Raw genomic sequence first — 12,291 nt, 5'->3', positions numbered from 1 at the left:
GTGTGCGTAGTACATAGTTTTATCTGTTTATTAACACTGGCCATCTGACATGTCTTTTTTCTTTGCCCATTCCTCGATCTTTACGTTCTCTTCTGAAGTCGTTAATAACACGAACACACGTTTACACTCGCCAACACAATGATACCATCCTCCAACTCGACGGTAAATTATCATTTATGTGCGAGCTCACTGTATAAGCCCCAACACCAAACTTGACACATTACATGCATCGCGACCGCCTTGCACTCCCTCGCAGACTTCGGTACGGTGAGTCTCGGAAAGGCATATAAAGGCAAAACCGATGTACGCATAGCTAACGGAAAATGGACCTGCAAAGCCTCCTCCTTATAGTAACTGTGTTTCTCAGTACTTCGAAGCAGCCCGAGAGGTGGGACAAGGTTGTAGAGCAAGGTGGCGCAGGTGTTAGCACACTGGGCTCGCAATCGAGAGGAGGACGGTTTAAACCCACTTCCAGCCATCCTGATTTAAGTTTTTCATGATTTCCCTGAATCGCTCCAGGCAAATGTCGGGATGGTTCCTTTCAAAGGGAACAGCCGATTTCCTTCCCAAACGTTGATACCCTCCGAGCTTGCGCTCCGTCTCTAATGACCTTGATGTTGACGGGACGTTAAACCCAATCCTCCCTCCTTTCCACGGCTGGAAGCATGTCCGAAACGGCTAAGTTTGTAATCTGTTCACGTGTTCCAGTGGTTAATATATACCGCGTACCGTACGTGGCAAAATGGTGTCATCCAAAATCAGTGCCGAGGCAACTGTGATGCACGGGCCACAGTCGACAGGGAGGTAAACGACGGCCGCGGAGATGTGTACGGGCAAATAAACGTGAAACTGTGGGGGAAACCAACTGCCCCGATGAACCAAGGGGCTACCAACAGTGTCTTCTCAAGGGACTGTGCAGCGAAAATTGCTCCGTATGTGCCTCCGCAGCAGTCGGCTAGTTCATGCACCCATGATGAGTGCTGTTCGTCGACGAAGGCTGGAATTTGCATGTCAGTAGGTATTTGCATGTCAGTACCGCAAATGGACAATTGAGTGGCAACAGGTGGCCTTTTCAGATGAATCACGTTTTATGCTCCTTCAGACAGATGGCCACTGGCGTTTGCGGACCAGCAACAATCGCCGGAAGGGTCCAGGGCGGAGGAGTGAGCGTTATGGCCTGCGGAGTGTTGTCGTGGCATTCCCCGGGTGATCTCGTCATTTTGGAAGGCAAACTGGCTCAACACAAGTTTGTATCTATCCTTGGGCGCCATGTACACCGCTATGCTCAGTTTGTTTTTCGTCGGCACGATGGCATCTACTAGCAGGACAATGCAACGTGTCACGAAGGTTGCAGTGTACGTGCGCAGTTCGAAGAGCACCTGGATGAATTTCCAATAGTCCCCTAGCCACCGAGCCGGCGTCGGTGGTCGAGCGGTTCTAGGCGCTTCAGTCTGGAACCGCGCGACTGCTACGGTTGCAGGTTCAAATTCTGCCTCGGGCATGGATGTGTGTGATGTCCTTAGGTTTAAGTAGTTGCAAGTTTTAGGGGACTGATGACCTCAGATGTTAAGTCCCATAGTGCTCAGAGCCATTTGAACCATTTTGAACCCCTAGCCACCAAATTCACAGGATTAAAATCCAATAGAGAATGTGTGGGACTACCTTGATCGCGCTGTTCGCGTCATTGACCCTCACCCAACAAAAACAGCGAAGCTAGCCACGGCAGTGTAGTCGGCATGGCTCCACATCACTTCCTTCCAGACACTCTTCCTGTCCAACTGCACTGCTAAAGCCCGTTATTTCGGCATTTGACAGGTGGTCACATTACCGTGACTGAACCGTGTACCTCTGCCTTCGCCAAAGTGAAGCGTTTAGGATAACTTTAACATTTTAAATGTTCCAGTTCAATTAACAACTAAAATTTTGAGATTATGAACAATTACATATTAAACTGCAATTTCGTGTACCTGAACAGGAAGCTGAATGCACAGCCTTACGCGGGTCCAGTTTTGATGAACTGTTGTAAACGGCGGAAGGATGTGGAAGGTAGTTAAAGTAATGGGACCTTACGAAGATTAGCAGATCTCACTGTCCTGAAATACAAGACGCAATTTTTTTGACATAGAGGAGTCCAGGTTTGAAAAAAAAAGGGCTACGATTGTCAACTACCAAAAAAGAGAGGTTGGCAAGACACAAATGACGGGACGTGAATCGACGCGAAAAAGGATTAGTGTATAAAAAGTGAAGCAAAGACGTTCAGGGCCGGCCGGTGTGGCCGAGCGGTTCTAGGCGCTACAGTCTGGAACCGCGCGACCGCTACGGTCGCAGGTTCGAATCCTGCCTCGGGCATGGATGTGTGTGATGTCCTTAGGTTAGGTAGGTTTAAATAGTTCTAAGTTCTAGGGGAGTGATGACCTCAGAAATTAAGTCCCATAGTGGTCAGAGCCATTTGAACCAAAGACGTTCAGGCAGCCAGTTGATAAGCGACTTACAGTTCAAAATTTAATCCGACCGACTGAAATTTTATTTCTAGGTTTTGTATGTTCAGAAAGTATTGCCCGATGTGTAATTCTCTTTACGTACCATGGAAAAGTATCTCGGAACCGAATCACCGAATAACACATCATTCCCCAGAACGTGCGAAAGTTCTGAGAAATGATGTATCTTAACATGGTGTATGTGCATATTAATTACAAATGGAAAGAATGCTCTGCAACAATAGCTGGTTCCTGAAATGGGAAGAAGCATCGATTTCTTCCCGCTGCCCCCCCCCTCCCCCCACTATTTTCCTCTCTCCTGTGTGTGTGTGTGTGTGTGTGTGTGTGTGTGTGTCGGCAGACAGCAGACGAGGGGCGGTACCCCTCTGCAGACATATGTGGCTACGAGGGTTAGTCAGCCCGCCACAAGGGCGTGATAAAGGGGAGCTACCACTCCACGCCCGCTCCCCGTTGTTCTTCAGCAAGTGCCGTGCTTGCTCGACAAGCTATACATTTCGCACAGGCCGCAATTCCCGTAGACAGAAACACGCTACTGTGAGCACTAGAACCACCAATCGCTAAACAGCAACACGAAAAGCTGTGCAAAGTGGCACGAGAGATGAAGTGTCTATTTGCACGCAGCACTGACTTCACAGACAATGACTTGGCGATGGTAATGACTTCTTCCGTCTCTGTTGGGGCCGGCCGAAGTGGCCGTGCGGTTAAAGGCGCTGCAGTCTGGAACCGCAAGACCGCTACGGTCGCAGGTTCGAATCCTGCCTCGGGCATGGATGTTTGTGATGTCCTTAGGTTAGTTAGGTTTAACTAGTTCTAAGTTCTAGGGGATTAATGACCTCAGCAGTTGAGTCCCATAGTACTTAGAGCCATTTGAACCATCTCTGTTGGGGGTTCTTTTTTCCTATCAATACAAGAGAATCATACTCTCTTAAAAAAGAAAAGATAAGAAAGCGAACCACCTTATGAGCACACAACGAACGGGATTCACGAAATTCTCTCAGAGTTTATCAACACCACTCATTTTTAACAAACCAATATAAAAATACACAACAATCTTTGGATGTCAGTCAAATGCACTGAAATTACTATTAAACAGCAATAGCACACACAGTGCGATGCGTAATGCTATTAATGATTATATTCGTGTATGTGGATTCATTAGAAGTAAATTACATTTTTCTTTCAAATTTTCTGAGTGCTTTGCTGTTGAAGGGCACCTCGACGAAACGATATCTTTGTGGTCAACATCCACACATATATTATCCACAACTCATGAAGAACGCATGGCGTAGGATGCTTCGTACTGATATTAGTTATATTCTGCTTAACTCCACTCCCGTACGAATCGAGACAAAACTGTCTTTACGTCTCTTTACACGCCGTGATCTCTATTAACCCTATTCTCCGAACATGGTGTCGTGACACCCTTATTCCCCAGGTATTTCCACTAAACTTCCTTGGGCATTCCCATTACAGTTTCATAAAAGCTATTATATTGACAGCGAGTCAGTTCCCCCGATGTCTCCTGCTCTGCATACTAGTACTGAAACTGACACCAGATGCTAGAGCAAAGCTCTCGAATAGGTCGCACTAGAAAAACATGCACTCAGATTCTTATCTTTGCTGGGAGGATTGAAGAAAAGTATAGTGCTCATGTTAAGTCTGTCATTCACTTTTTCTCTATGCTGATTCCATGTGTTAGTTCCGTTTCATACAACCTTTTAATATTACCCTTAGATAGTAAAACGATAAGACAGCCTCCAAAAGAGCAAGAAAATGAAACTAGAAGATATAGCATCAAATAAGACTGTAAGTAATGTGTCGTTCCTTTAAGATGAACAATGCGGATTAAAAATATAGTCCGATACTTGTTTTTTTCGGCTTTTTACTGTCTCTCAATTACGCTGACTTAATAGTTATTTTGTGCGTTATTTGACGTTGCGGATATTTTATTTTTATTTTGTATTTACTCAAAGAAACTAAGAGTTACGGAATATTACAATTTAACGTCTACTTGCCATTGAGATCATCATACTTGTTGCACAGAATTAATAAGGGAAGTGTGAATAACGATGGTAATGAATCTAATTTAAGGGGCCAGGCCGGTATCCGCTGAAGAAACAGCACGCAACCTGCAAGGTAATGATTAGAGGACGGTATAAAACGCATTCCTGAGTTCAATGTCTTAATTATTGTGTCTAGTTGTTCAGTATTACAAGCAACAAGACTGGCCTTAGCTTATTCCTTGTAGTGGGCGAACGGCAGCACTACGGTATTCCTATAAGCGTTCATCTTAGGACTCCTACTTTTTCTTGGTATATTGATGACCTTTCATCAGTAACATTAACAGGCGCCATATAGTAATATCGGTTAAGAACATTTTCAAGGACATTAATAAATGATTTCTAGCCAATTCTTTGTGATTAACGATTGAAAAGAAATACTATACGTTGTTCAGTTTTTTTTAAGAGGTCTCCCCGCCGTATACGCCTGAAATATGACAAGCGGATAGACGATGTTAACAGCATTAAATTCGTTATAAATCCAATTGAGAGGAGCATGTCACAGAACTCCTGAAGCGCGAAACAAATATTTCCTTGTAATGTGGATGTTGTCAGACATAAGTGACACAAAAACAAGAAAGCTTACTTTCACTCCATAATGTCATACGATTTTGTTTTCTTTTTTGTGGTAGTTCATCCAACCAAGCTGTAGATTTCCGATTTCAGAAGCATATAATGCGAACTGAGATTAAAGGAAGCGGGTATAGTAACTCCTCTTTTTCAAGATATTAATTCTTTATTAAGATTTGTCATAAATAAAATACAGAGTGTTCAGAAATTCCGGTTACAAACTTCTAGGACTAGTAGAGGGGACTGAGTACATAATTTTGAATAGGAATCCATGTGCGGAAAGCAATAGTTTCCGTTCTACGACGGTTTCAGTTCAAATATTTAACTCATACACTTCTGCTTGAGGAACTAAATTACGCGTAACGCAGTACTGTTAGGTAACAATTCGAAGATAAACCTAATGAAACATCCATTTATCACTTAAGCAGATTTGTTTGTATTAACACCTTAACATTGTGTATTTACATTAATCCAAAGCAAAAAAAGAACTCAGCATACTGTACGTACAGAAATGCGACAACCTAATTCGCTTCCTCAAACACAAGTGGATGAGCTAAACATCTGAACTGAAACCGTCTCAGAACGGAAAAGGTACGTTTCCGGACATGGGTTCCTATTCAGAATATTATGTACTCACTCCTTTCTACAAGTTCCAGAAGTTTGTAAAGGGGATTTTCGAACATCCTGTATTTCTTCTTAAAGCCAACCCATCAGTTCAGTTCATGACCACCAATACTTCTGTTAAGACCAGTTTTCACAAAGATTTATAGTCATTTATTTTGGTCCAGATGTCCGTTATTCAGGAACACACATTATCAGTAACTTGCCACAAGTCGAAACAGTTTAACTATTAATAAATTTCACTTTAAGACCACCCTGAAGGATTTCTTGTCCTACTGACAAATTCCTTAGTGTAAAATATATATGGTGTTACAAAAAGGTACGGCCAAACTTTCAGGAAACATTCCTCACACACAAAGAAAGAAAATATGTTATGTGGACATGTGTCCGGAAACGCTTATTTTCCATGTTAGAGCTCATTTTATTACTTCTCTTCAATTCATATTTATCATGGAATGGAAACACACAGCAACAGAACGTACCAGCGTGACTTCAAACACTTTGTTACAGGAAATGTTCAAAATGTCCTCCGTTAGCGAGGATACATGCATCCACCCTCCGTCGCATGGAATCCCTGATGCGCTGATGCAGCCCTGGGGAATGGCGTATTGTATCACAGCCGTCCACAATACGAACACGAAGAGTCTCTACATTTGGTACCGGGGTTGCGTAGAAAAGAGCTTTCAAATGCCCCCATAAATGAAAGTCAAGAGGGTTGAGGTCAGGAGAGCGTGGAGGCCATGGAATTGGTCCGCCTCTACCAATCCATCGGTCAAGGTAGAGTATCCCGTATGAAATCATGATAACGTGCTCCATTGAGCATAGGTGGACGAAACTAAAATGAGCTTTAACATGGAAATTAAGCGTTTCCGGACACATGTCCACATAACGTCTTTTCTTTATTTGTGTGTGAGGAATGTTTCCTGAAAGTTTGGCCGTACCTTTTTGTAACACCCTGTATACCGTGACTGTTACATAAACTCTTACTTTTGCTGATCTTCAGTGCAGTAATGCAACCAATACAAATAAGTGTTGCAAACTGATTTTCTTCCGATGATGCGTGCCTACAAGAACATAAATTTATAACATGCACCTCAGTGTACTACATGTCCTGCGACATGTTTGTTATTACGTATTAAATAAAAACAAGTTCAAGATTTTTTGACTTAATTCAAATCCGTGACGACTTCACTTAGAACCTGGGGAAGGAAAGTCTCAGTCTCTCTCTCTCTCTCTCTCTCTCTCTCTCTCTCTCTCTCTCTCTCTCTCTTTTCTTCTTTTTTTTTAAAATATATGTTTTATGTATTTATTTTGTGACACTTCTACATCCTTGTGGACGAGAACTGCACATCTAATCTAATGTAATGAAACTCAGATGTTAAAATAAATCTGTTTCCCCAAATATTTTTTTTTTTACAGGTGGCAAATTGATTGTATACTACTAGAGGAGAATCACTTAGAATTTTACTTTACGGTATGTATGTTGGAATCTCAGCTTTTAGTTTAAATAAAAATTAAATACGTTTACAATCTGTAACCCGTACACTCCTTAGCATAATTGTTTTAACTCCGGATAAAGTTCTGGAAACAAGGCAATTCCCTCAGTCTCTTGCGTATTGTGTGGCGACTGTTATTTTGTTTCGGTTCGGTAAATATAATGGAAAGATAATGAAGGGATAGACAATGCACGCTGGTAGCTAATATCATACAATTTCCTCGAGACGAGTATTGTAATCGTGGTGCTTTGTGTAGGGCTTTGTGAGTGAAACCCTCGGGTGACTAGCATTAGTGTCTTACCGGAAAATGGTGGGTGGGATTGTATAGGGGGTGGGGGAAGAAAATCACTGCAAGAGCTTCTCAAATTAGCTCCCACGTTGCCAGACTATAACTCTCTGAAATTGTACTCGCAGTACGATTGCTTCCCATAAAAATGAGGCTCATATTCGACGACAAAATGACACCGATTGTATGAATTACTTATAAGGAAACGGGAATTTGGGCACGGTTTCCTTTCGGATAGAAAAAATAATTCCAGGCGGCGGATGGTCCAAAAACGGACTCATTCCAGAAGATTGGGTCCAAATACAGTTCTAGATATTGTTCTTAAGACTTTTCACGGACTCTAGTTTAGGGTGGCGACGCTACCTCGTGAAGCAGAGGTTGGGATTTGAGTCCCGCTTTAGGTGTGCATTCTGTAAGTTTCTTTGGTGCGTGTACGCTCTATAATTACAAGGTTCGAACCTATGTGTATCTAAACGTAATATACTGGAACAATTAAAATTAATAATTGTCTGTAATTTTTTTTTTAAATATAAGAACTGAGGAGAACGTACCATCAGTGAGCGAGCCGTATGACCAAGATAGGGAAAGCAAATTTTTAAATATATACACAAAAATAAATAAAAAATAGTGCACGTAACACGTCGAACTGGCTGCACAGCCAGCAAATGGAAATGCCAAGAATATCATTCTAATTGTTTAGTTACTCTTTTACTAGAACACTGTATGGTTAGTGTGCGAAACGAAGAGACTGGCTTTTGCTGCTACAAGATTTCTGAATAGTAATCGCTACTGACAGTTTACACAATTTGTAGCCGCAGTGATTGTCAACTACAACCCTTAGCGTTCCTAAAATCAATGCTGTTTGCGGTTCGTCCTGCATAGCGCACCTAAAAGGAAGCACGCAATGGGTACATGTATAAGGTGAAAGGAGTCACTGAAATGGTACGTATGAAATTGTAGGTTTCCACAATTAACGCTAACTGAAACGAAATATGTGACCAAAATCTATTATCATTGATTAGTTTGGGGTGTTTTCATCCATTTTGGGAAGGTGCACTCCCAGTGACGAATGCTTTTTTTTTGTTTTTAGGGCGCAAAACTGCTATGGTCATTAGCGCCCGGTCTGTGACTTAGGAAACGGTAAAAAACAGAAATGGAAAGCAGCAGCAATGGGAACGAAACTCAAAAAATTGGAGAAACTAAAAGCAGAAGGAAAGCTTAAAAATCCACTACAGAAAGGGGTTGGTTGTCCCCAAAAAGAGCTTCAAATGACTGACATCTCACTGGCACTAATAAACTCAAAAACGCGATCGGCCGAGCGCGTGTCATCTGCTAAAATGGACGATATATCAGGCGACAGCTGTAGACGGGCGCGTAACTGAGTAAAATAGGGGCACTCAATTAAAAGGTGTCTTACCGTCCACAGCTGAGAGCAGTGGGGACAGAGTGGGGGAGGATCGCCGCTTAAAAGATGTCGATGGCTAAAAAGACAGTGCCCTATCGGGAGTCTAGTTAAAATTACCTCCTCCCGACGATGCGTTCGGGAGGAAGAGGTCCAAGCACAGGGAAGAGCTTTCACGCCCCGCAATTTATTATGGGGAAGTGTCGACCAATGTGCGTGCCATAAAAGAACGACACGACGACATAAAACGCTCCGTAGATCGGCGAAGGGAATCGATCGAATAGCTGGCCGAAGAAGAGAGACTGCAGCCTTGGCCGCTATATCGACCGCCTCATTGCCACAGATACCAACGTGTCCTGGGAGCCAGAGGAACGCCACAGAGACGCCCCCCAAATGGAGCAAGCGCAGGCAGTCCTGAATCCGGTGGACCAGAGGGTGGACAGGGTAGAGAGCTTGGAGACTGAGGAGAGAGCTGAGAGAATCTGAACAGATAACATACTGTATCCGCTGATGGCGGCGGATGTATTGGACAGCCTGGAGAACAGCGTAAAGCTCCGCAGTATAAACCGAACACTGGTCGGGAAGCCGAAATCGATTTGGGGTGTCGCCAACAATATAGGCACTCCCTACACCTAACGATGTTTTCGAGCCATCAGTGTAAATAAATATGGCTTCCTTCATTTGTGCACATAGAGCAACAAATGCCCTACGATACGCAAGTGAAGGGGTACCATCCTTGGGAAATTGACAAAGGTCACGGAGCAGGCAGATCCGGGGACGGAGCCAAGGCGGTGCTGTATCCCAAGTTGTCAAGAAGGTTTTAGGAAAGCGGAAGGAAAGAGAATGGAGCAGCTGACGGAAGCGGACTCCCGGTGGTAGTAGGGAGGAAGGGCGGCCTGCATACCCTACATCCAAGGAGGCGCGGAAAAAAATGTCATGGGCCGGATTAGCAGGCATGGAAGACAGATGGCTAGCATAACGGCTCAGAAGGACAGCTCGCCGATTGGACAGCGGAGGTTCAGCAGTCTCAGCATAAAGGCTTTCCACAGGGCTGGTGTAAAAAGCTCCAGACACTAAACGTAATCCACGGTGGTGGATAGAGACGCCGAAGAATAGACGGCCGAGCAGAGGAGTAAACTATGCTTCCATAGTCCAATTTCGAGCGCACTAAGGCGCGATAGAGGCGGAGAAGGACCACTCGGTCCGCTCCCCAGGAGGTACCATTCAGGACACGGAGGGTGTTGAGGGATCGCAGACAGCGAGCCGAAAGATAGGAAACGTGGGAGGACCAGCACAGTTTTCTGTCAAACATAAGACCCAAGAATTTAGCGACGTCCGAAAACGGAAGGTTGACAGGTCCTAGATGTAAGGAGGGTCGAAGAAACTCCTTACGTCGCCAAAAATTAACACAAACGGTCTTATTGGGAGAAAAACGAAAGCCGGTTTCGATGCTCCAAGAGTGGAGGCGATCGAGACATCCTTTAAGACGTCGTTCAAGAAGGCTGGTCCGTTGAGAGCTGTAGTAGATCGCAGAATCGTCCACAAAGAGGGAGACCGAGACATCAGGAAGGAGACAATCCATAATCGGATTTATGACAATGGCATACAGTACAACACTCAGCACGGAGCCCTGGGGTACCCCGTTTTCTTGGGAGAAAGTACGGGAGAGAGTGGTGTTCACCCGCACTCTAAATGTGCGCTCTGCCATAAATTCGTGAAGAAAAAGGGGCAACCGACCTCGAAAGCCCCAAGAGAACAGTGTGCGGAGGATGCCTGTCCTCCAAAAGGTATCGTATGCTCTCTCCAGATCAAAAAATATTGCTACTGTTTGGCGTTTCCGGAGAAAATTGTTCATGATATAAGTGGAGAGAGCAACAAGATGGTCAACTGCAGAACGATGCTTTCGGAAACCGCATTGGGTAGGTGTTAAAAGACTGCGGGACTCCAGCCACCAAGGAAAACGGCAATTCACCATACGCTCCAAAACCTTACATACACTACTCGTGAGAGAAATGGGGCGATAGCTAGAGGGGAGATGTTTGTCCTTTCCAGGTTTCGGAACAGGAACGACGATAGCTTCCCGCCATCGTCTGGGAAAAGTACTGTCGGTCCAAATTCGATTATAAAGGCGAAGGAGGTAAAGCAGACTATGGGTTGATAAATGCAGCAACATTTGCATGTGGATACCATCCGGTCCTGGGGCGGAGGAGCGAGAAGAAGAGAGTGCATGTTGGAGTTCCCGCATGGAGAAAACAGTATTGTAGCTTTCGCGATTTTGAGAGGAGAAAGCAAGAGGTCGCACTTCTGCTGCACGTTTCTTCGGGAGAAACGCTGGCGGGTAATTTGAAGAGCTCGAAATCTCAGCAAAGTGTTGACCCAATGAGTTAGAAATTGCGATAGGGTCCACTAATGTATCATGCGCGACAGTGAGCCCAGAGACCGGGGAGAAACTAGGCGCGCCTGAGAACCGTCGAATCCGACTCCAAACTTCCGAGGAGGGAGTGAAGGTGTTAAATGAGCTAGTAAAGAATTTCCAGCTTTCCTTCTTGCTATCGCGGATGACGCGACGGCATCGCGCTCGGAACTGCTTATAGCGGATACAGTTGTCCAAAGTAGGATGGTAGCGGAAAACGCGAAGAGCACGTCGCCGCTCACGTATTGCGTCACGGCATGCCGCGTTCCACCAAGGAACTGGGTGGGGAGGGGGGGGGGCGCCGGGGCAATGCGGAGGTGCGTGGTATTGAACGTTCCGCAGCTGTAAGAATAACGTCTGTAATAAGTATGACCTCATCGTCGACGCTAGGAAAGTGACGGTCATCGAATGTCGCTAGAGACGAAAAAAGTGTCCAATCAGCTTGGCCAAACTTCCAGCGTCGCGGGCGCATATGTGGCTGTTGAGGCTTCAGTCTAAGGACACATGGAAAGTGGTCACTCGAGTGTGTATCATCAAGGGCGAACCATTCGAAGCGCCGAACTAGCGGAACAGTACTGACCGAAAGGTCCAAATGAGAGAAATTTGTCTGGAGGCAGACAAAAATGTAGGGTCCCCGGTGTTGAGGCAAACTAGATCCACTTGGTGAAGACGTATAGCGATAGTGAGCCACGCGGACAAGGATGTGGAGATCCCCAAAGCGGGTGGTGGGCATTGAAGTCCCCAACCAGCAAATAGGGGGGGTGGAAGCAGACCAAGAAGATGAAGGAGATCAGCTCGTGCCATTGGTGTGGACGATGGAATGTATACAGCACAAAGAGAAAAGGTATATCCAGAAAGGGAAAGACGGACAGCGACAGCTTGGAAGGAAGTGTTTAAGGGGATTGGGTGATAATGGAGAGTATCATGGAGAAGAATCATGAGTCC

Source organism: Schistocerca piceifrons, chromosome 3 (assembly GCF_021461385.2).
Source record: "Schistocerca piceifrons isolate TAMUIC-IGC-003096 chromosome 3, iqSchPice1.1, whole genome shotgun sequence".
NCBI classification, from domain to species: domain Eukaryota; kingdom Metazoa; phylum Arthropoda; class Insecta; order Orthoptera; family Acrididae; genus Schistocerca; species Schistocerca piceifrons.
This window is presented reverse-complemented; position numbering follows the sequence as displayed.